We start from the raw sequence: 26,601 nt of genomic DNA on the forward strand, positions 1-26,601 counted from the left end.
TGCCCACTCCTGGTTACACTATGCTACAATATATAGGTAGGTTCTATTGTACTTATGTTTCTACTTGCACAAGAGGTTCCACCAGTTCATACACAAGTAGAATAGCATTTTTGGGACTGACTTCCACATTTTTCACAGAAAACTCCGGTGTAGGATTGTGCAAGAGCCCATCTGCAATAAAATAAATTGAACCCATGATGTGCATGGTTTGAATTTCTCTTTAAAATCAGATTGTATATAAAATCCATCTTTGTCAGGTAGCATAATAATAATAATAATAATAATAATAATAATAATAATAATACTTTATTTATATCCTGCTTCTCTGTCACAGGGACAATCAGAGCAGCTTACAATTAAAAATTCGATACATTTTAATATATAATGGCGGGATACAAACCGCCGCTTTGCGGCGCTTCCCCGCCACCGCCGTTTGCTCCGCATGGGAGCTGCAGCAGCCAAACCGCGCGGCTCCCGCGCGGAACAAAAAAGAAGCTCCATTTCGGAGCTTCTTCTTGCGGCACACTGATGACGTCGCAAAGCGCCGCTGGTGCATTCGCGACGTCATAGGCGCCGCGACACGTCTGGATGCTATGTGTCCAGTACGTAAAGATGGCGGTGCCCAGTACGTAAAGATGGAGGTGGCACCTATAGGTACTATATGGCAGTTTGTATCCCGCCAATATCTCAATCTACCCTCCCCCATAAAACATCAATTAAATACATGATTAATTAAAATGATCCATTAAAATAATCAACAGTAGGCAATAAGGTTACAAAATAGGCAGTGGAGTGATGGACTCAATCTGTGGCTGAGTTTTCTATTCAAGAAAGGCCTTCCAGAAGAGATCCGTCTTGACAGCCTTCTTGAAGCTGTCTAAACTGGTAATATAACAGATCTCCTCCGGCAGGCCATTCCACAATCTGCGGGCGGTTGAAGAAAAAGTACTCTGGGTAGTTGCAGTCAACCTGGTCTTTATAGGCTGCAGGTTGTATAGATTCCTTCCAGAGGACCTGAGTGTGCGGGTGGATTATACGGAAGAAGGAAATCCTGTAAATAGGTTGGACCCAAGCCATGTAGGACTTTAAAGGTCATTACTAACATCTTGTACTGTGCCCAGAAACCAATGGGCAGCCAGTGAAGGGATTTTAGGTTAGCTGTTATATGGTTGCTCCTGGATTTTCTGGTGACCAGCCTGGCAGCCATATTTTGAACTAACTGAAGTTTCTGGACTAAGCACAAGGGTAACTCCATGTAGAGTACATCACAGAAGTTGAATCGTGAGGTTATCAGAACATATACCACAGTTTCCAGGCCCCTCGGCTCCAGGAAAGGGCACAGCTGACGTATCAGCCAAAGCTGATAACAGGCACTCCTGGCTATCGCATTCACCTGATTTGACATCTGGAACAATGAGTCCAGGAGCACCCCCACAACTGTGAACACAGTCCTTTGAGGGGAGTTGATGTATCCCAGTAACTGGATTAGGGGCCCCTACTGTGAGTATCTCCATTTTGTCTGGATTCAGTTTTAGTCTGTTTTCCTCATCCAGTCCATTACCACCTTAAGACATTAACTGAGAGGAGAAATGTCATCTGAAGTCGAAGCATGAAAGAAGTTAAAAAAAAAAATTCTGTAAACTACTTGTTTAAAAAACCAATACAAATTGAGCTGCTTTAACTAAATTCCATTAGCATTATCACCCTTTCATCCCTTCCCCTTCTTAACCATCTGGAAAATAGGAGAAGAGGTTCTTTTAAGGGGTAACAATGCTAACACACAGCACTAAATAAAGCAAATATTCAGAGAACAATGGAATTTCCATGACTTGTATGTCAAGTGCACCTCTCTTTGAGTATTTATCTATACAGTGATCCTTGTGCTATAAAGGATACAGTAATTCTTCAATAAAGTAAGGCTTAAGGAATAAGAAGGTGAAGTAATTGTAGATGAGGGATGGAAAGGAGTCCTGAAATGTAGCCTGTGGTGCACATATTGTTATATTGTTTTGTATAGTGTTGGACAATGGGATTTTTAAAAAAATGTACCAAGGCTGAATAAGAATTGTTCTCTCTTCCTATTTCATCTCCAATTTGTACAGAATATCAAGCCTAAAAGACTTAGCCATAAAATAATGAAGGAAGATTCTGATTTAGTTACATCTTGCATTACAGACACACTCTCTCTCTCTCTCTCTCTCTTGTGTGTGTGTGTGTGTGTGTGTAAAATTTTCCCCAACAAATTGCTCTCAAAAGAGAAGGGTGGATTACCTACTATTTCTCTTTCTTTACAAATAAAAACTTATTAGAATTATTTTTCTACAAAAGATTGGTGGTTTATCATTTGCACTCTCCCTTTCATAATGAAAAAAGATACAAAAGAAATAGGCTTTAACATTTGCCACTACCACCACAACAATGCAAACATGCCAAAACAAGAAACACAACAAGCATTAAGGTAAAGGAAATAACTGAGCAATTTACAGATGTCTTGAATGGTGGGGACTGTCATACAGAGCTACAATGCAGGGGGTGGGGGATCAGTCCAAACTGGACAGATGGATTCCCCTCCTCCCATCAGTATCTGAGGAAACATTTAGCTATTTCTCCCTATCAAGACCACTTTTATTCTCTACCACTATGTTAGATGACAGTACCCTGGGCCTTTTCATACCACCGCTGCCACCAATTTGTCAAGGTGAGTCCCACACTCCCAACTATTTTCCTACTGTGGCAGCCCCATGAGTATTGTCATCCCACCACTGCCACCAAATTGTCATAGTGAGTCCCACTCACGCCACTCTCACTCCGTTGCTTTATCTCTTTTCTGTCACACCACTGCCACTTAATAGTCACAAGCACCTGTACTTTTAACACTGTTTTTCTTATTAATTTGTGATCCTTCCACCTCTTTGTGACTGAAACTTTAACTCCAAAATATGTTTTGAATTGTTAGTAGTGTGGTAAGTATTCAGGTTCCAGATTCTTCAACAACAATAAAACTTTATTTAAACAACAGTTTTAACAATGTTTTACGTATGCTGCTTTATACACTTTTTACTGTTTCGGTTTCTTTTATACGCTCTCTCTAGAGAAAATTGGTTACTTTCATTTAAAACTCACACAATAGTTGTATTATGTTCGCTTCTCAAACTTATCTCTACCCTAACCAACCAGGCTAATTAAATTCCACTAGATCTCCCACTCCAGCAACTCTCTCAGTGTTCTGGACATGTATTGGTAGGGAGTCCCTCACTTTTGGACTCTACTCCTTACTGTCCCTGTCTCACACTGGAACCCTCACAACAATTGTCCCTCTCTGGACTGAACTGAAACCCTATCTATCTTCCAACTGTCACTAACTGACTATTTATCATCTCCAGGCTTTGATTTGATTAGCTGTCACCAGTTCACATTTTATTAGTTGTTGCTAAGGCTTGCCCTATTCTGCCTTCTCTCCGCACCCCCATACACACAAATCATACCATTGTTCAGTTTTCCCCACCTTATGGAGTGGGATTTCACAGGTATAGGAAGTAAGGAAACATATTGTGTTAGCTGCTTTCCGTCCTGGCCACAATTGGTTGCAATCTGATCTTCCAATTATGTATTATTTTTGTGTGTGTTTGAAGGGGTGGGAAGGGGGGGAAATCTATCATACCAGTGATTACCAAATGCACTAGAAAACTGGCAAATTATGAAGCATGGCTTTGGGAGTTATTCTGATGCCAGACTAATTTTCAGTGAAATGTGCCCATGTCTGCCAAAAATGTCAGGTCTTAACTCAAGCAACCCACAATTAAAAACATTGTTTGTTTGGCTTGTACTGTCTGCCCATTTGAGGAAGGGATGTATTTGGGGAGGTTTAGATGACTCAAATTTAAATTTTGTAGTTCTTCTTTTGGAGTGTTACTTATATTATTGTTAGACAGTAAATAGCATTCAGTAAAACTCAAGAAAAACACATCAGAATACTATTCACTCCAAACAGATTTCTTTTCCCCCCTGTTCATAAATTGACAAACACAGACATCATGTAATTGGGTGTCAGTAATATATGGTGACTTTCATGTCAGAAGAGATGGCATATACACTCTTCAGTGTAGTCTGAATTTTAAAGGAGCTACTCAGAGCTTTGAATGCCATTTTCCAAATAGGTTCAGTATCTTATGGTGCATCTCCATTGTAGAAATAATAAGGTTTGACATTGCTTTTAGCCCATTCTCTGGAATCCTGGGATTTGTAGTTTTACAGGTCTTTTAACCTTCTCTGCTAATGTGTGTTGATGCTTCACAAAGCTACAAACCCCAGGATTCTGTAGGATGGAGCCATGGCAGTTAAAGTGGTGCCAAACTGAATTATTTCTACATTAATGTACCCTCAGAGGCTGTGCAGACCGACAAGAAAAGCCAGCCTGGGGATGGAGGCAGCACATAGTGTCCATATGACACATGCCCTGGTTCCACCACCAAGTGGGCATGGCACCACGCAACACATCTGGGGCTGTGTCCACACAATACAGCACCAAAGGAGTACCATAAAGCTGCAATGCCATAGCTATCGTGCCCTTTGCAGGTGTATCTTGCTGACTGCAAAGGCCAGATTGGGGGTGTGCCATGCAGTTGCTGCAGCCCTGATATGGCTGTAAAAGAGGCGGTCTGCATAGCCCCTGAGGTAGCTTTTTAGAAGTTCATAGTAAAACCTGGAATACAGTGGACCCTTGTTATACACTGGGGTTTGGTTCCAAGATCCCCCATGTATAACAAAATCTGTGTATGCTCAAGTCCCATTAAATATAATGACATAGCAAAATGGTGTCCCTTATAAACAATGGAAAATCAAGGTTTGATATTTGAAATTTATACTTTTTTTGAATATTTTCAAACCGTGGATGCTTGAATCCGTGTATAAAAATCCGTGTATGAGAAGGGCCGACTGTATATTAATCACCCCATTGAAAAGTAAGGGACCATCACCACTGGCTACCACTGACCATAATCGTCTTCATCTATACTTACCTTGTACACAGCAAGGCTAACATGTTTTTGGGTAGGCGGGATTCTTTCTCATGTCAGCATTGCTGAATCACCAATAAATCCATAGAATACATGAAATGTCTCCTATTTCCACAAAGCAAAGTCAATAAACAACCCATGTCTATTCTACTTCCCTTATTTGATTTCTAAAGTTCTGATATGACTTCGTTTTCAGACTACTGGAAACAGAACTACTACAGCAGAGCCTATTTAAACTGTGTATGTTTCTAAGAAAATGTTTCTACTACAGCAGACAGCAGACATACTCTTTTAGGATGCCACTTTCTTTTACATTGCAATCTATGCATTTTCCCTGTTTCCTGGGAAGTGAATCCCACTGAATTCAGAAGAAGAAATTCCCAGGCAAGTGCACACAGGACCTTGGGAATTACACAACAAATTATATGAAGGAAACAAAAATTGGGGAAAGCTCAATATAATCTGCAGAAAACAGGAGACACGTTTTAAGGTGCTCACAAAGAAGCCTTTGGTCCTTGGTTCACATGTTTCTTCTTTCTGTCTTGTAACTGGTCTAAGAGTTTTGGCTCTAAAATTTTCTGAAGTTAAATTTCAAACAAGTATATACAGGAGGTGTAAAATGGAATATAGGTTGTGTCTTCATTATACAAAATGCTTGGAACCAGGTCAGTTTTGGATTCAAGATTTATTTATTTATTTGATTTTGGAATACCTGTATTTGCATATATGTAAACCATGAGATATCTTGGAAATGAGACCCAAGTCTAAACACAACCTTTATTTATGTTTCATAAACATCTTACACACATAGCTTGAAGGTAATTTTATACATAATATTTTGGGCATGAATCAAAATTTGTACACACTGAACCATCAGAAAGCAAAGGTATCACTGTCTCATCCACCCATGAAAAAGTTTTAGTTTTGGAAATATTTTGAATTTTGAAACATGTAATGATTTCATATGCAGGAAAATTATGATTTGTCTTACTGTGTAGTTATGCATTGTCTCTTTTTGTAATTTTATATGGCCCATGAAAAAGACCTTGGGCAACATATATCAGCCAAAATGTGTGTGTGTGTTTAAATTATTAATAAACCATCCATCCACTGGGCACCTTTAAACCTATCTCCTGTTTTGCAATGACTACAGATCATATAACATTTACATATCATAGATTTAAAACACATCTAAACTCCCCAGAATTAATATATAGCTTGTAGCAATCCTTAAGGCCTCACCCTGTTTTATTTCAGTGCAATAATTGTCCAGCCATATTTGCAGAGTTATCCTCTAACAAAAATGTAGCCATTTACAGATGAAAGGCACCTCTAAAGTTTGACATCCTCCAGAAAAATTGGACCTTCTTAATATTACTTTCTAGCATCATTAAAATTTAAAAACACCTGCCAACAACTGTATAAGATACTTAAAATGTCATTACCTTCTGTAATTAAAAAGGGAATTCAATTACCATGGCTAACAAATCTGGCTAGCCAGTAATTTGTGTACACTGACCACAGTGGCTATTTTAATAGGGGGAAAAAGATCATAGTTAACAAACGTACATGTGAATGGTAGGCACTGTATAATACTCTAGGGAACAACTGCAAAATGAAAGGTAATGAGGAGTAATAGGGACAAATTAGTTTTCCATATGGTAATGACAGTTTAAGAGTTCTCTGAATGTTAGTTTCAGTTCCACTGTAGAATTCAAGAGGGAGGGAGAGTTATAGGAAAAACAAATGAGAGTTATTAAACATGTCTTATGTATGAAAAAGAGATGCAAATGAAACCCTGTTTAACTCTGGATGTTTATTTCTCATCTCCATACTGCTGAAGGAAACTTCTCAAGTTAAAATGGAAACATGTCTATCAATTTCACTACATTTTTCAACCTCTCTCTGAATGTCATGTTCTTTGCTTTCAGATGGAGCCAAACTGCATCTTGTATACCTATTTATAACAGCAGTTAACAGTAGTTAATGAATTACATCATCCTCTTTAAATTAAACTAAACAAAATGATTGCTATAAACTGTGCCATTTATCCTTCTCATCTTGGATTGTGTTCTGCTCTTATACAGGAGCTGCAGCAAGACGATATTAATTTAAAACAACAACTGCATTAAATTATATAGGATCCAGCTAGCACTGCAGAAAAAGTAAAACTGTGGAATAAAGTACTGATGTACTATTGTTAGCAAGGAAGAGAACTGAGATATCAGCACCACCACATCAACCCTGAGTTAACATGAACTGTGGGTCAAATCCTGAGTCTGTATCCTGGAAAACAATCTTTCTTTGGCCAAAGAGTTTTCCTTCCCTTCAGAACAGAACAGCCTTGCAGTCTGTACCAAGAGCAAACAAGAACAACTTTACTAGCACAGATCAAAGATTTAAAGACTCAGATAGTGATGCTACAGAAGGCTGTATGTTCATGTATACAGTGCAATAGGACTGAAGTATTCACTGTGGCCCTGAACAGACGGGCACCCAAGTACGTACTCTGTATGTACTAGGGTTGCCCGGGGGCGTCTCTTTTAGACGCCCGCAACCCTAGTATGTATGGAGTATGTACAAAATGACGGTGCCCTCTTCACATGGGCGCTGCCATTTTGACATAACAGATGGCTAGCGTCCGCACATCACGGCGCCCAGGTGACGTCGCGAGTGCGCCAATGGCGCATTGCAGCATCACTTGCATGCAGAAAAAAGAAGCTGCTTTTTGAGGCTTCTTTTTCCGCTGCCGGGAAGCCTCGCCATTTGGAGGCTGAGGCTTCCTGCTGGTGGAAATGGAGGCGGCGGTAGACCACCCTTTTGGAGCGGTCTGTATCCCGCCATAGTTAGTTTCAACAGTCAAGAACAGATAATTCATTTCATCAGTGTTGACAAGTCCATGTTGCACAAATGTAACAGTGGACCCTGGAGATTCCAGCTTCAGTGTGCTGAAGAATCCTTCCCAGCTTTATTGTAGATTTTAGTCCAAGTGTTGTACTCTATCTCCAAAATAGGCTCTGTATTTTGGATGCTTCACTTAGGCCTGTTACAGACTGCCAAAATAAAGCTGCTCGGGTCTCTTTGGAAATATGCTATTTAAATGATGCATGGGTCCTAAGAGTCCGGAGATCGTGCCAAAGTCACACTCCATTCCTAAGCACTGGAGTGCAGCTTTGGTGAAGCTTCTGGATTCTTAGGGTGCATGTATCATTTAAACAGCATACCTCCAAAGAGACCCGAAGCAGCTTTATTTTGGCAGTCTGTGGTGGGTTACAGACCGCCCGTTTGGGGCGGTCTGCACCCACCCCTTTCCCTGGGGTATCGGGGCCTCAGTGGCTAGAACAGCAGCCGCTGAGGCCCCGATCCGCCGCTTTCCGGGCTGCGGGGAAGCGGCAAAAGGCCGCTTCCCCGCAGCCTGGAAAGGGGTGTCCTTGGGGCTTCAAGGCCCAAGGACACCCCGCGGTGGCGGGGAGGAGGAGAAAGGGGCCGCTTGGCCCCTTTCTCCTTTGCGCCGCTGGGCACAGCTGTGTGAAGGCTGCACCCAGCGGCGCAAACCAGGAAGGAGCTCCGAAACGGAGCTCCTTCCTGCTCCGCGCTAAGGGCGCACTAAGCGACCTGGCACAGAGCGACGACATCACATCTGCGCCGCCCCATATAGAGGCGGCGCGGTCGTGACGTCATCATGGTGGCGGCCATGTGGAATGGCGCGTACTATATGGCCCGTCTGTAACGGGCCTGTAACAGACCTTAAAGTTAAAATCAAAACCTGAAGTGTATTCATTGCTCCAATGGCACTGGAGCCTGAACTGCTTAGTAGCTGTGCCTAGAGAATCATTTTTCATCCCAACGTACCTAGAGATCAAACAGTACTAGTTCTCAGATCCCTGCAGCAAACTTGTTTAAACAGTTCTGCTGAGTGAATTGCTACACAGATATTACGTTTGATATATCTAATCCATACATTGCAATCCTGTGAAGGGCACAGCCAGTATTAAACCAGTGGAAAAACAGTGGAAACCTTTCTTTGTCTACACATTTTAAACAAAAGTATTAGAAGATGGGGAACCTGCTGACAACAAATTCAGACTATGCATCTTTTTCCTCTAGTGGGTGAAATAAATGTGGACATTTTTTGGGGAAAAACAAAATCATTGCTATTGCTCTCATTTCTATTGTTCTAGTTTCCATTACTTTCCTTCCAAAGCACAAAATCTGGCTGGATTGCAGCAAGTCTATTAGCTTGATAGCTACAAAAGTCAATAGAAATGAAATTTTAAAAGGACTTCAATTTTTTATTATAAGAAACCTAGGAGATTGTGTGACTTGTAATCTATATTGTACCTCTAAAATCAAATAAGAGAAGTTGGGTCATTTTGTTGATTAGTTTATTTGCTTTAATGCAAAGCAGGGAAAACAATTCCTTGAAACAAACAACTGGAAAACATCTATTTTTAAAGGCTGCTAGGATTAACAAACACACATCTTTGTAATTTTGGGTTTTAGGGGCAAAGCTATGTTCTTAAACAGATATATGCCAGCATGAAGAAGTTTCAAACCTAACAGATTTACATCACTAAAAAAGAAAATGTCTCTCACCACATTTCAAACTGATCCCTCTGCCTGCCCAACGAATTTCTGAATATTTATAGTATAAATATTTATAGTAAATAAATTCTTTGGGGATTTAGATTAGGTGCAAAAAACTAGTTTCTCCTGTATCAGCACAAACTGGCTTTCCCTCCAACCTGATGTTCACAGAGCCCCTTCACATGCAGATCAAAAATGGGGGGATGTGGAGAATCCTGATGATCCTGCAAATTATTGGTCTTTTAATGTGTGCAAACACATCTAATTATTTGAACGTCCTTTATAAACCACATATTATCATTCAGTCACAATAGTATATTTAGCTTTAAAATTATAACAACTCGGTAGAGCAGGGATTCTCAAATAGTGTTGACTGTACCCTTATCAAGAGTTTCTCAATAAATGTCTGTCTTTCCTTGGAAGCAACTGCTGTAAATGGAGTAAAGCATTACCAGAAAGAAATGATGCTTCATATAGCAAACCCATTTAAGAAAACACAAGGAAGCAGGAGAAACCTAGAATAGCAGCTAAGTTCAAACCACTTAAATCCGTTTAATAGTACACTATACGTTACAGATGTGGCAAATCTAATGTGAACCATATGTGGAAGACGATGATAGCCCAGGTGGAATTTCAGGTCAAGGATTTTGATGCACTACCTGTAACAGGCTGGGTTTATTACAGTCAGCAGGTAACATAAATAGAGTGCAAAGTGCCAGTTAGAGACACTAAATTGGATGAATTTACCAAAGAGAACTTTTTCAAGGCTTAAATAGCTTGCCAAGACAGCATATCATAATGATAAATTTTCAAGTGCAACCTCTGATTTGTGCACTATGCAATGCTCCTTTGGCATGAAAAATAAATAAATAGAGACCTGCATGATATCAACTTGGCCTCTACAGTGGTATTAAAGATCATAGTGAATGAGGTGAACCAGCTATTGTGGGTAGCAAACTTTGAAATGGCTAAGTATGAATACATACATCTAAATGGAGCTAGAGAGAAGAAATTTTTTAGTTGTCAGTGGTAAAAGGAAGGGAAGCCTTGGAGAGAAAAATGAGTTTTTAAAAGGAGTGATGCTGCTTCTAACCCATTCCAAATCAAGATGGTCACCAATCTTTACCAACTGCCTTGTTCTTGACCAGTATCTTTTGAAACAGCATGTCTTGCAGTGCAATGGAGCTTAATATGAGATAAGGTTATATAGAACTGCAACTGAGGAGTCCTTAGATTTGGGATCTGGGATAGTATTGTATGCACTGGCAATATATCAGACACAAAGGGGCCTAAATTTTCAATATTTTCCATGCTACCTGATGTGCCAATAAGTAACCAGGCATTCTGGAAAGGATACGTCCCTGGCAATGGGGATGTGGCCCTTTCAGCATTCAAGAAACCAGGAAACAATATAGGCTTCAGATTGCTATCTCCTTTAATCCCTTTCTCCATTAGCATTTTCACCCTTTCATCTTTTCCCTTTCCAAACCCTCTTGAAAATGGGAGAACAGGTTCTTTTAAGGGGCAACAGTACTACCACATAGTATGAAATAATGCAGAGATTCAGAGAACAATGGAATTTCCATGACTTGTTCTTAGGTAAGGAATACTGAGGGATGGTTTTGCCAGTTCCTTTCTCTGAAATACAGCCTATATATTCATTGACACTACCTCATCCAAGTACTTGCCAGCAAATACCCTGCTTAGCTTCCAAGATCAGATAGGATCTGGTGACTATAGGGCATTTTTGCCTAACTCTACTTTTGGATAAACTACTCCCAACTATTTCTGTATTTGCATCATCTCAATAGGTGTTGTAAATGGGACCGAGTGTGAAATGTAGAGATCTGGTACATTCATCTACACATCACATACAATAGTATGTTAACTTTTTTTAAATGCCTGACACTTTGGGTAAAGGCCATTGCTAAGGGTAACATCCCTGAGGTTGCTGAAGCTGAAAGCTACTAGTTTCAGAAGTAATGAAACAGCAGAGGCTTCATTATACAAACAGGCATCTCGGCTACATTCTTGACCCCAGCCAGTCTCGGCAGTCCATAGCAGCAGCTCCAAATACTCTTAAACAAGCCCACTGTCACAATACAGGGAAAGGCTCTTTTGAAACTCCACTTCTGCAGCACACACACGGTCTAAAGATGGTCCACTAATTTGTTAGAAAGACATTGTAGTCTCGAAAGTATAGCAAGGTCACATCCCACCAGATCACACTTTGCTTTCAGGGGAGGGGAATCATTAGATTAAATGATGTGACAGCTGCATTTTAGCATTCAACATATAACTGAGTTGTGCACATTGGTCAGTTCTGTCCAGAGAGCACAAAAAATCACTAGGTTCCAATTTAAACTAGTATTGCTTTTCTGATGTGGACTGAATTTCTACTTTTCTTTGCAGTGTATATCCCCCATGCACCACTGAACTGGCAGAACATATTTGTTGCTCCAGAAATGGCTTACTGACATGTGAAACATTGAATAATAAGGCATTTCATGGTTAGATTTGTATGACCCACTGAAACAGATAAAACGTACAAATTCTCCATCTCCCAAAGGCATTAGAACGTCTAGCTATCTCATATAGTTGTATTTCAATATGTCAAATTCATGTAATACATCCTTCCTCAACACGGCACACTCCAGAATTGTTGATTAACAGCTCCCATTATCCACAACCAAAATGATCCCTAGCCTGTCATGAGCCCAACACATCTGGAGCACAGGGGATGTAAGGTGAAATAAAAGTAACTTAAATGCAAAGCAGATCAGCAAAAAACGCCAGTTTTGGGATGGTATGGGGGCATGGCATATGCATGCCACACACCCCAATGTCACTCCATTGACCACACAATGGGTTGTTTCATGGAGTTTCTGCAATGTGGCGTTTAGGTTTACATGAGTTGTGCCTCAGAAATTTGGAAAAACCACTGCCGTGATGGAAAGCATGCTTTTTTTCCACCCCAAAAAAGAGTGGCATTTTGCCGCTTCTTTTTGGGCCCCCAAACCTCAAATAGGGGCTACGGCATGCAGTTGCCATGGCCCTGATCCCTTTGCCATGGACCATAATTTAAACAAATGTGAGGATGGAGTCATATTTTGTGACCTTTGTCTGGATCCAAAGATGACATTCTGTTCCTCCAGAACTCTTGTGCAGATTGTGTGTGTGTGTGTGTGTGTGTGTGTGTGTGTGTGTGTGTGTAAGAGAGGGGGGGCATTTATCCATGTGCATGCACAGAGAACCATAAGAAGAAGTGGAAATTGACCAATACCTTGTCACCCTTCATCAACAAGTGCCAGGAGTATTTTCTGAAGTAGTTCATTGCCATTCACAGGTTTCAGTCCTATAGATCCAGCATACCTTGAAAATGACAGTGTGAATTGCTGTCATTTACCAGAGGTTTAAATAAGGGAGTGTAGTGACCATTGATAAAAATGGGACCAGAAACCCTAATCATTAACAGAAAACACTTTGGCTGCATCCGCACTGCAGAAATCATCCAGTTTGACACAACTCTAACTGCCATTGATCAATGCTATGGAATTCTGGGATTTGTCAGACATTTAGCCTTCTCTGTCAAAGAACTCTGGTACCACAACAAACAACAGATCCCATGATTCCATAGAATTGTGCCATGGCAATTACTAAATGGCAGTTAAAGTGGTGTCAAACTGGATTATTTCTGCAGTGCAGATGCAGCCTTGGGCGCATTACAGACCACCCGTTTGGGGCGGCCTGTAACTGGCCCTTTCCCCGCCGGATCGAGGCCTCAGCTGCCACAGCAGCAGCCTCTGAGGCCCCGATCCATCGCTTTCCAGGCCGCGGGGAAGCGGCAAAAGGCCACTTCCCCGCAGCCTGGAAAGGGGTGTCCTTGGGGCTTCATGCCCCAAAGACACCCGACGGGGGTGGGGATGCAGAGAAAGGGGCCACTCGGGCCCTTTTCCATTTGCGTCGCTGGCACAGCCATGTAGAGGCTGCGCCAGTTACACAAATCCTGGAAGGAGCTCCAAAACGGAGCTCCTTCCGGGGCCGCGGAAAGGGCGCCCCCACTACGTCACTTCCGCACCGCCCCGTTTGGAGGCGGTGTGGTCGTGATGCAGTCATGGTGGGCCCCGTGTGGAACAGGCGCCACCATTTTGTACGTCCTGGGGACGTACTAGGGTTAGGTGCGTGCATAAGGCACGCACTTTCCCTAACCCTAGTATGTCCCCAGGACGCACTTTACACCCGTGCGGAACGGGCCAAAGTATGACTTAGAAGTTATTTCTAGATCTCTTTCTCTGTGTGTGTGTCTTTGTGTATTAGAAATGGTAAATTCTTAGTAGCTGTGAAAACCCAGCAGGGAATTGTGGGCAGTGCTATTAAAATCACATGAAAAACATAATGAAGCTTTTATATTTATGCACTACATATCATTTATCAAAACTGTTCATCCTGCCTTCCAAATAGTTCTGGTTATTGCACAACTACTGAACTAACTGATGAATGCTGATGAGCAGAAAACTGGTTCTTTGTAAATATAATATTGTTGTTTAATGGTGCTGCTAATGCTGTTGATAGGTTTTAAAAATAGTAATAATAGCAAATAAGAGAACAAAGGAAATGTTTTCAGTGGCAGAACATATTCACTTTAACTCTTGGAATCATCTGTCCCATTTAAAGAACTCTTATTCTTTTAAGATCTCTAGCATGACAGCCAAAGTCTACAGAACAGCATTAGGAACCAGTCAGCCCTGTATCTGAGTACTATAAAACATTAAAGCAACAAATTTAAAAGCAATTACCTGTAAATAAGAAGTCCTACTGCACTCAAGAAGACATATAGTAAACACATATAGCCTGGCATCCTGAATTATGTGGTGGTTGGGTCATTATGCTCAGGGTTCCTCCCAAGCACCCACAGCTGAGAGGGAGTTGTACAGAGAGTCCCACCTGCAAATTTTCAGCAAGAGGAAAGCTGCATTCGCACTGCAGAAATAATCCAGTTTGATACCGCTTTGTCATGGCTCAAGGCTATGGAATTCTGGGAACTCTAGTTTTGTGAGACATTTAGTCTTTTCTATCTGAGAGCTCAGGTGCAATAACAAACTACAATCCCAATAAATCCATAGTATTGAGCCATGATAGTTAAAGTGGTGTCAAATTGGGTTATTTCTGCAGTGTTAATGCAGCCAAAGAGATGTCACGAGCCCCCTTTCTTGCCACTATCATGTTAATGAGATGAAATGCATACATATTGGCCTGAGAGCAATCCCAATCTGCAATCACTATTGGAACCATTGCCAGACCAGGACCCTCTTTCCCAGCATACTCCATCCTGCCTCCCTTTCCTATTGCTTTATCAGCTTAACTCTCCATTTTATTTTATTTTTTATGTTTCTGTCCTTTTTAAACACAATTTTGAAGAGAAGGGGGAAGAGAAGAAAAGAATGTGTGTACAGGACTCTTGAATCATGCGATCTCACTGTATAAGCTGGATCCCTTTCCATCTTGGCTGGTAAAATACACTAGTGGTGGAATAATCAGGTGGATCTAAGAAACAGTAGATGTCTCACTCTGTGTTGAAACACATGGGCAAAACAAAGCAGTTTCTGGCTGTTTTGAAAATAACGCATTTAGATATGCATGTGTTGAAAGCAAATGCAAACTGAATTGAAGCTACGCTCGGAACTAAAACCAAGAGCAAAAAGAAGCTGGGATATTCTGATATGTATGGGAGGGGGGCTCCATAATTGTGTTTTGCCAATGTATCACTCGTTGATGCAATTGGTGTATCATCACACTGATACACCAATGCACTGTACAGGTAAGGCATCTCAAGTGCAACTGTGTTGACAATCAAAGGAGCAGCCATCCAATGTAATGGCATCTGGGCAGGATGTGAGAGTTAATTGGAGGTTGCAGGCGGTGTGTCTATCTGACAATATACATGCATGGTGGGGCAGCAATTAAAAAATTACCCAGTGGAACAGCTTGACACCATGCTGTGCAGCCAGGCTGTGAGTATTCAGCCCACCTTGGGAGCAAGCCATGATTACAGTGGGGTTTCAGCCAGTTTTTGGAAAAAGCAGGATTGAACCACTTTTTCCTTCCCGTCTGCTGAAGACCCGTCAGCAATTTGTGTGATGTTATGGGATGGGACCTTTCCAACTGACTTGTAGAATACATTTCCTTCTGAGTCCTGACTAGTATCTTCATTCTGGCACAAAGTTAAAATGTGCAACCAAGTAAAATGTGTATTTTTTTTTCTCTTATGTGTCTAATGATTTTGCTCACATAGTTCACAGATACATTCTTTTAAACCATTTTAAACTGTTTTAGCCATTAAATTCTTTCATATGCTTTTCAACTATTTAAATTATTTCTTAATATTTTAATTTTTTAAAATCATTCTGATATGCTTTAATTGATACATTTTCTGTATGCTATGCTAATATCTTGTGATATTAGATGGGATTAAAATGTATTCATAAAAATAAATGATAAAATAAATTTGGGAAAGTTCAGGGAGACAATCAAAATAATGACATTTAAAAGGGGATACCACTTGCTAGATTCACAGTTTAACAACAGATTTCTCATACATTAACATCTTGATTTTACCATGAAAGATCATACATGTCTGCTTGGAAGTTCGCTTATGGAGAGGGGGAGTCCACAGAACCAAAGTACTGTCAATGACTTCACATACTGTAGTTGACCTGGGTTGGAAAATGTCATCTGTTTAGACCTTTCCTTTGTGATGACCCTTTGTACTGTGGTAGAAGGTCTCACCAACCAGGAGCTTCCAGCTCCTGTCCATTTATCCTGTCCCTGTGTTCCCCCTGTGGAAAGTTGAGCAATGAATAAACTGAAGAAAACTAAATGGCCCCTTCACATGTATACAGAGACAGATGTTCTCTTCCAAAGGTTTTCACAGCTGAGGAAACCAAACCAGGTGTCTTGCTTTCTGGGATCAATCTCTACTAACCCTTCCTCATGTCAGTGACACAGAACAAGAATAGGAATGAGTTGAAAAGAGAACAAAGTTGGTAAAAACATATTTTTATACCTCTGGATCCCAAAGTTTCCAAATGTTTTGACATATCTCTAATTCAAATGTAACTTGATTGGGAAAAGACGTCTCCCCTGATCTTACATAACTCTTTTCTTTTAGTGGTTCAATGGCCTTTGTTAGCTGGATGCCACTTGATTCATAGATAAAGGCATGGAGTGCCATTATCACAGTCTGTCCAGTGGCATAGAGAATTGCCTAAGCCACCCTTTCTGTAGTGCTATGATTCTGTGGCCACCCTTCCCACTTTCCTGAGGATAGGTATTTGAGAAAGAGGCAGTCATAGCCAGCAGCTGTCTTCCCCTACACTGCTACTGCCTTCCTGCAAGTACACAGAGAAAGTAACACTGTTTATATAACTGGCTGTTATATAAGCAGGGTGTCATTAATCTGTTTTCTTAATGGCTTTCAAACTTAAGTCAGAATTGTTGAAGAATAACCATATACTGCAGGAAATCAGCATTTTAACTGTTCCAGTACTCTTTCATCAACCATTAAATAAATGTCCCACTAACATGAAAACACCTTCAACAAAAATATAAATAAATCATATCTTTAAAAAATGAAAAAATAAATCATATTGCAAAAGCCTTAGTACCTGCCTGAATGCATTCCTATGAAAACAGATCATAAAGGAAAAGCCCTATGAATTATGACATGCAATACCATGATCCTGATTCCCAGTAACAATAAACAGTGATAGACAAGCAGTTAAATAGATGATGAATGACAGTACCACTTGTAGTAGGCACAGTCATACTAATCTCTGGAGCAAACTGCAGAAGGACTGCTGCCTTTGTATGCTCTGCTTCTGAACTTCCCAGAAACATTCAGCTGGGCACACTTAGGGCGGAAACAGGCCAATGTGACGCCATCCCTTTGAGCACTGGATTGGGTTTTGGCAACCGCACGCTGCAGCCCCAATCTGGCTTGTTTCTCATATAAAAAGAAGCAGCAAAATGCCACTCCTTTTTTGTGCCAGAAAAAGCGTGCTCTTTCTTCCGCCAGCATGGTTTTCAGCACTCCTGCATCATGTGGCATCAAAACGCACCAGAGTGCTGAAAAGCTGCTGCCATGTAAATTTTGGAGGTGTCTGTCATGCATACACCATGCCCCCAAGCTGCCAGAAAGCTGGCATATTTTGCCAGTCTGTTCTGGCCCTAAGTGGTAAGTTCCTCTCCCAGCTGGACCTTTTTCTTTTTTTGACCTAGAAAGGTTTTTTTCATGTCCTTATATTTATAAGGTTGTTTTTTTTAAAAAAAATCATGGCACAAGTTGTCAAACATTAGTAGTCAAGAAGTATAATTGCAAAAATTAGATTCTATTAGCAGCTTGAGAAAATTTTTAAAAATATTGCAAGTTAGCATAGTGCAAAGGCGTAGAAAAATGATGGCATTACCCCTCCCAAATAAGAATTTTGCTCCCTCTCCAAAATGAAATTTTCCTCCGGTTCTGAAATTTCTAGCATTTTAATAACATAAAATGCCATTAAGCTTTTTGGAATACACTTTAAGAATCTGATGAAAAAGGGTCAGATAAAGTTACCAAAGGAATGAGAACACGGCAAATATAAGATTTCTGTGTGTGAACAATTTTCAGTTTCTGAGTCTCTGAAATGCTAGAAATTTGGAGACTGAAGTACAATTTCATTCAGGGTGGCATGGGGAAATGCCCCCAGCCTCCCCCAGAATCACTTGGACTTCCCTTTGCTAGAGTCTTGGACTAGGACTTGGGAGGTTTCCAATATATATATATATATATATATATATATATATATATATATATCCAGAGTGAGCTTAACTTGTCGCTTCAGGTCCGGGTAGGAATTTTTATCTCCATTATATGTGGGTTATTTTCTTTTTGCCTACCCCATTCTGTTCATATTGGGACTTGCAAAATTTGCTGTCATTGTCACCAGGGGGGCAGTGAGGAGGGAAAATATGATTAGTTTGGTGTTCACCATTGGCACCCCCTTTGGGTGAAAAGTTGGGCTCTGGGACAGCCTTTACAGGTCAAGGGACTTGGTGTTTGGAAAGGAGCCTGCCTTTGGGGCTGAAATGAGGGATTTGCTCTCTCACACAAACTCGTGGGATTTTGAGAGAGAGTACCCTATATTTGCCTTCCAATAGGCCGGACCGAGGGTTCAGTCCAAGATCTTAGATTTACCTTGGGGCCTGGTGTTTTGCCCAGATGGTGACACCTGGTTCTCCAGCTGGACCCACAGTAGGATGCTCAAGGGGGACTTTCCCCCAAAAGTCAAATTTATTAGTATTTGAACAGGTCAAATAAATGGCCCTTTATTCTCCTGTGTATATACGTATCTGGTCTTGTTATTTCATGGCAGCTCATCAAAGAAGGAAACATTAATCTAGCTCACTGGAATATTATCCTCATGGGTAATTTGCCACGATAACTAAAATAGCAATATCATAGAGCATAAAATGTATAATAGCTGAGGGGTGGAGATACTGAACATTGAAAGTTCTAAAGATAAGAGTATTAGGAGGATATTTTTATAAAGCCCTATACATCTTAGGTCCAAATTATTTGAGATACTGTATCTCCCCATATGACCCTGCTAGAGCCCTAAGATCTCCAGGGGAAGGCTTTCTGTTGGCCCTGCCACCATTGCAGACTCACCTGGTGAGGAGACGAGAGAGAGCCTTCTCCATAGCTGCTCCTAACCTCTGGAACTGCCTTCCATGGAAAGCTAGGCTGCCCCCCCCCCTTTCTTGCCTTTTGTCAGCAAGGAAAAAAACAGTTTTATTCAGGCAGTCTATTATTATATAATCATGGGATAGCTTTATATGGGGTATTTGGTATATGAGTTGGGTACTGTCATTTTTAATGTATGCAATTTTATATTGTTTTCATTTGATGTTTTTAATTTTTATTGAATGTGTTTTTAAAGTGTTTTTATTTGTGAGCCACCTTGGGTCTCTTTCTGGGAGAAGGTGGAATAAAAATGAAATAGATAGATAGAGAGATAGAGATAGATAGATAGATAGATAGATAGATAGATAGATAGAGAGAGAGAGAGAATTTTGACCATGAACATTGGACTGTAGGGCTTCTAACAACAAGGGCTTTGGTTTAGGGACAAACCAATACTACAGATATACAGAAAAGAAAAGATCCCTTAGCTCTTTAACAATCTGATATATCTCTGACTGAGGAAGTGGGGGAAGAGAAAGACTGTTATTGTGGCATCATTGCCATCATTGTCATTATCAGCATGATGATGATGATGATGATGATCATCATCATCATCATCATCATCATCATCATCATCATCATCATCATCTAGCACAGTATAATGAGTATAATGATAACAGTATAACATTATGTCACACATATTAAACATTATACTAGTTGCCAATAAGGTCTCTCTTGTGAAAATTGGAAAATGTCCTTTGATTCATCTAGTCTTGTACTGTTTGCTCTACTGGGCCACAGCGTTTCAAAACATTGGACAGAAATTTTTGCCCCAGTTCTGCTTCCTAAAACTATATTTTTGTTGAGACAGAATCAGAGCCCTTCTGCATGGAAAAAAATGAACTCTATTCATTTCATTCCATTTCATTTGTATGCCACTTTTTCCCCAGAAGGGACCCAAGGCAGCTTTCAAGTTATGACTTGAGCATGAAGTTACAGAGGATCTTATTTTTCTTGTTCTCTGAATATGACTGTTTATTTTGCTTTGTGCTAAAGGTATAGAGAGAGAAGGAGGGGGGGGGGGACTGAGACTTTTATAGTGGAAGATTTGAGTAGTAATTCAAGGATAATATATTCCCTGACCATGAGCTTCATACACACCCTGTTGGAGTCCACTCTGCACTAGCTAGCGTTCATCCCATGTCAATCTTCTATTAATCTGAACTACAAACAATGACTTTGCAGAACCAAGATGGCTGGTACAGTTTGCACACTGAGAGGAACATTAGTGCTAATGGGAATTCTCATATATCTCCTGTCTTTTGCTGTTACAAAAATTAGCTGTGGCACTTTTTTAAGTGAATCTATCAATTTACAATGGATGGCTTATGAAATAAATTTCAAGGAACATCCCCAGGAGCAGGCTGGAACAGGAGTCTTCAGTCTTGCTCACAGTATAGACTTAAAAAGAGTAACATTTCTGACACATTTTCTCTTCACATAAATACTTCTGGGATCCTTTCAAGTGCAACATATTTGAAAGACTCCAGATTCCAAAATCCACAAAAGAGTGATACCTTTATTGGCAATCAAAATGCACAAAATAAATCATGCAAGCTTTCAAAACTTCACTGGCTTCTTTATTAGGCAAAGATGTTAAAAACAGTATAGAGTGATGAGTCTTACATTTTTGTCTCAGATGTTATTTCTGTTGTCAGTTAAGATGGTCTGCAGGGATCTCAAGGCAGGCAGAGTCCACTCCTCTTGGCCATGTGGGGACTAAAGACAAAGGGCAATAAAAGACAGATAATAATTTTTTTGCTCCATTATTTACAGAAAAGTAACTTCCCATGGGACCCAAGTTGTCCCTGTCCTGTGCAAAGCTAACTGTCACTTTCTTAGGCAAAGAACATTGAATTTTTCAAGAAGACCCTGTAATGTTACATTTGGAGAAACATTTAGGTGCTGTATAGGTAAAACTTTCCATTTGTAGTCCAAATGAAATTGTATATTTGTTGGAGCTAGAGACCTCAAGGGTTAAATCCCAGTCCATTAGCACCCTCTTGTTAAAGTTTCCCTTCTTGCAGCAAAATTTGCTATCTTCAGATGTAGGGAAAAGAGCCTGTCTTTTCCATACTTGAATGTACACTGCTTTTATTAAGAACTTAGGCTCTTGGGCTGATTCTCTGCTTTGTAACTTATAAAAGCACTGAGTAGCATTTCAAAGGACATGTGCCTGCTGTTGAAGCCTGAGCATAAAAAGAAGCAATGAAAACTGAACACAAACTTATTTGCATGTTTACACCTCTCACTGGCACATACTTGTTTTCCTTTCAGAGAACCCTGTGGAGATCGTAGCTCTACTCAGTAGCAGTTTCTGTGATATATGGATTTCTGAACATAGCAGAATCCAAGCATTTGGACTCGGCTTTAGTGACTCGCCCAGTCTCCACTGTGAAATCACCAGGTTGACTGTAAGTAATATGAAAGCACAGCCAGAATGGAAAACTTGGCTTTTTCTGTTTTCTGGGTCTATAATTACAGAGAAATGGACAATCATGCTTGTTACTGTACTCAAACAAGTTATCATTTGATGTGATGGTTGTTGCCCTCCTCCTATTTACATTTATATCCTGACTTTCCCACAACCCTGGGACTCAGGGCATCTTACAGAAATTCAAACAGATACAGACAAAATTTCACATTTCACATTACTAGAAAAGTTAAAATATAATTAAGCTTTCAATAGAACTTATTTAAAAAAGCAACAACCAACCAACAAACAAAAATTTACTAGAGAACATTATTCTTAGACCTATCCCCACAAGGGGTCAGTTCCCAAAGGGCTATCAAAATAAAAGAAAACAAAATCTTCACTTTTTTTCTGGAAGGATATCATGAGGGGGCTAATCTACACTCTCCAGGAAAGGAGTTTCCGAGCCTTGGGGAAGCCACTGAGAAGGCTCTGCCCTGTGTCCCCATACATCTGAGGGTGATGAGACAGAGAGAAGGGCCTCCTAGACAACTCACTGTCATGTTGCTGGGTAACAAAACAAAGCAAAAACCTCTTTTGCATTAGCCTCCCAGCCTGAGGCCTGCCATCAGCACACAACAATACACATGCAAATCACTCCTGCATTCCCAGGCTCACACAGTATATATATATACTCACTTTTTCCAGGCAAGCATTCTCTGAAGATGCCAGCCACAGATGCTGGTGAAACGTCAGGAAGAAATTCTTCTAGAACATGGCCACAAAGCCCCCCAAAAAACCTCACAAAAAACAAAAACCCTCCTATATATGGTGCCAAAGCTTACCATTACCTTCTTCCAGCCCAAAAGACCAATAGAACTGGCATGGATCTTATGAACAGATACTATGGTGCTGATCAGATGACCAGTAGATGATCCACTTTCTTATCTAGTGACAAGAGTCTCCTGATTCACTAAAACACACACACACACAAGCATGGGACTTGTTTACTTTTCCTAGGGCTAGAAGTGATAAGTTCCTCACATGTACATTATATAAAATTGATGTCAAACTACCTCAAAGATTGGTTCATAAATGAATAAAAACCACACACTCTTTTCATTTCTCTGTGGGCTTTTATCCCAGTTATACCCTAGTTCAATGAAGCCTGAAATCACAGTATTATTACTTCTCAATTTTGTGCATCTGGAACCTATACGCTTGGCTGTATTTCCAAACACATTTGAATTTTAAGTGTCACAGCTAACTATAAAAGCTTTCTAATACACAGTTGCAATCTACAATTTGAACGGTAGACTATTAGCATTATTATTCTACATGTTATGAAGTAATAACTTGTGGTCATGAGACCACATATATGAAAATCTATAGTTAAGTATTGTTTGGATGGCAGAGAATCTTGGTCCCAACATTTCAAAACCATACACATGACAAAATGGTTTTCTCAGTGAAGCAAGAAAGACACAGAATCATATGTGAAGTACTAGTAGAAATTAAATTTATATACTAGCTGAAATTCAAACTGAAGTATAAAAATGTTTTCCTTTTTCTATAAATAGACTGTGCTCTGATTCATAAATACTAGGAGGGAAGGGATATGGTTGGATCGTGAGAATTTGAGACATAGAATCAGGTAGACATTCAAGCACCAACAATCAAATCCAGCATCACTTGAGGATGTTCTCAAAAGGTAGCACTGACACAATCAATTTGTCAAAGAATCTCTCTTACTCCAAATGGAAGTGGGTCACAGGGATGTGGCAACAACACTCATTCCACAGCATTTTAATCAGGAGTGAAAAGAACAAGACATTCTCAGTGATGACATTTAGCCATCACCCAGAATATCTGGAATAGGAAGATTCAAACCCTCCCTTTTAAAACCTGTCTCTGAAGAACATGAACATCTTGGGTTGCCCTGATTCAGTTTCATTCGGAGCATTTTGCCAGCCATCATGATAGTAGAGAAAAACTTGAAAACATAATCCCAGAAAGGCTTAAGATATTATAGTTGTTTTTCCCCTAGATCCCTTCTTCTCAAAAGACTTGATACTGCATGTTTAGTTTTGAAGCTTTTCTCGGTTAAACCCTTAAAGCAAAATTCTTAAAGTACAAAATGGTAAATCATTTATATCTAGACCTGCAATAATTCACTTATATCTGATGGCTTTGTTTCCTGTGGCATCACAATGGTGAATGGATACCCAGCAAACATGAAACCACAGAAAGAACGTTTTTGAATCAGATGGTTATGGAGTGCCATATTCCCGCTCTGAACAATACAAGAAGAGAAGCTGTTCATTTCATGATGGATGTTGAACCATATGCAAGATGGCAAGTGAAAGCAGGAATTTCTTGTGTTACTAGCAAAACAATTTAAACAGATTTTTCAAGCATTGTGATGATGAAATTGAGATTATAGATTGCTGCTCCTGGCTAATCACAATTACAGATTGCCACTCTTGACTAATCACAATGAATGGGGATGCACAAGAGATTTTTAATATTGCTTATAAATAAAAAAAAGAAAAGAAAGGAAAGGAATAACAGAAATTAAACATCATGGTCATATTAATTAGTAGTTTTAAGGTGCAAATCATAATCACTATTCCTAGTAATCATCCAGAGCTGATATATAGGGTGAATCGTTTCATAATCCTCTGTATTTCATTTCTAGAGGCCCAGGTTGAAATTCTTGATTGGATGACAAGTGCAAAGTTGCACTCAGCTTCAAAGCTGTTGCCCATTGGGATCCTCTCTGTCTCCATATTGATAGCAATTCCATATTGAAATTACTATTCAAGACCATGATATTCAGAGAATGTTCAGATAATGAGTCTAATATGTCTGTCTGTCTGTCTGTCTGTCTGTCTGTCTGTCTGTCTGTCTGTCTGTCTGTCTGTCTGTCTGTCTGTCTAGCTAGCTAGCTAGCTGAATAGGAGTCACTGGACAGAGCTACTTCCCTCAAGATGAAGCAACATGTTGCTGCAAAAGAGAGAGAGAGAGAGAATTAATCACTTCTAGGATCTGAAATTGTCACATGTACCCAAACACAGACACAAACACACACACACACACACAGAGAGAGAGAGAGAGAGGGGGGGAGAGAGAGAGAGAGAGAGAGAGAGAGAGAGAGAGAGAGAGAGATCTGAAGGTTGCAAATTTCAAGGCTGAGATCTGTATGGCCACTGATCCTATCCACATAACTGTGTTACAAAAATGAAATTAGAACACTGAATTATTATGGGACTCATCAAGCCTGTGGCTGCCCCTTTTAGCACCTGATTGGGGGCATGATAACTACATACCATGGCCCCAATCTGGCCTTTCCGCGGCATAAAAAGGAGCCTCAAAAAGCAAATCCTTTTTGTGCCATGGAAAGGACCCCATAGCCCCCAGCAACGTGGCTTTTTGGCACTCCTTTACTGCTGCATCATCTGGATGCAGCGCCAGAGCAGAACTGTGACACCGCCTACCATGTGGTATGGCATGCAACATCACACCGGCATGGGGGCAGAGTCAGGGCATGCATTGTGCAGACACCACACCCCCACTCCACATCCATGCCAGCCTTAATGGTTGGGCTATATAGTTCCTTGTCATGCCTAGCCTGGAGAATGACTCGAAGGACTCAGAGGATGAGCCAGAGCCTCTGAGACTTGAGCCTGCAATTGGGGAGCCTGAGGCCAGCCCTAGCTCTGCTGTAGCAGAGTCTATGGCCTCTCCAGACGTTTAGCAGCCAAGTCTGCCTGGGGCCAAGGCTATGGACATAGAGGAGGATCAGAGGATTGTGCCTACCTTCAGGGAGCAGGGAGCCAAAAGGGAAGGCCTTCACAGGTTACGGAGGCTTTATCAGAAACGAGTTGATAATCGCACACACCAAATGCCTGATGTCTGCCTATTTAGGCAGCTGGAACATGTGTGTTTTGGTTGCCAGTGATTCTCTGACCTTCTTGGAGGAAAGACTCTGTGTGGCAATCTGTCTCTGTCTCCCGTGGCTTTTTGGACCAAACTCTTGCTTCTTAGACTGCTGACCCTATCTTGATTATGTGCAACCCTTGACCTTGGACTGTCTTATTGACCTGCCCATCTGATACCTCGCATCTTGGACCATTTGACAACTCTTCTGGTAATCCTTCTTCTGATACTGCCTTTAAACTCAAAGACTGTGTTGCTTGCACCGACTCTGCTAGCCAGGGGTTTGTTTGTTTGGGAACTAGGCTGGCCTTATCAGCCATTTGGCTGCTTTCCTGGACACCCCTATAGGACCCTACATATCACTGTTCCCAAACTCCTATATCATTCACCTCTCATCCTCTGTACCAGAAATGGGTTCCATCATGGCCGACAAACTGCATGTAGCTTCACACTTCCCCTTTGCTATATTTGCTTTAGTGCCACCAGATGTTGATGTTATGGCAGTGCCCCCCCCCCCCCGCCCGCCCCAACCTATGACTGAAAATTACAGTACTGTGATGCTTCACTTAGTTGGGACAGGGATCAGCAGACAAATCTGGCCTCACATTTAACTGGGGTTTGGAGGAGCTTCAACTTTAAACAGGCTAGAAGAAGGAGGAACAGAGCTAGGTCTTTCTCATAGGCATCCATGTTGGCCATGTAGGCAACCTCTTATGTGCCACATAAGAGGTGTAGAACACAATACAAGAATTGGCTGGGGCCTCAAATGACAGAGGGAGCTTGAGGCCTGCATTCACCTCCAACTCAACATTGATGCTCTTGAGAACTGTGAAAAGGGGACAGTACTTCCAGAAGTGTAGTAATGG

At 40.7% G+C, this 26,601-nt stretch overlaps 1 pseudogene; it reads left to right on the plus strand.

Moving 5' to 3' along the window:
- The window catches only part of LOC149313892 (von Willebrand factor D and EGF domain-containing protein-like), a 349,914-nt pseudogene that overhangs the window by 176,262 nt on the left and 147,051 nt on the right, over positions 1-26,601 (plus strand).

Source organism: Sceloporus occidentalis, unplaced genomic scaffold (assembly GCF_023333645.1).
Source record: "Sceloporus occidentalis isolate IW3139 unplaced genomic scaffold, rSceOcc1.0.p SCAF_4, whole genome shotgun sequence".
Lineage (NCBI taxonomy): Eukaryota > Metazoa > Chordata > Lepidosauria > Squamata > Phrynosomatidae > Sceloporus > Sceloporus occidentalis.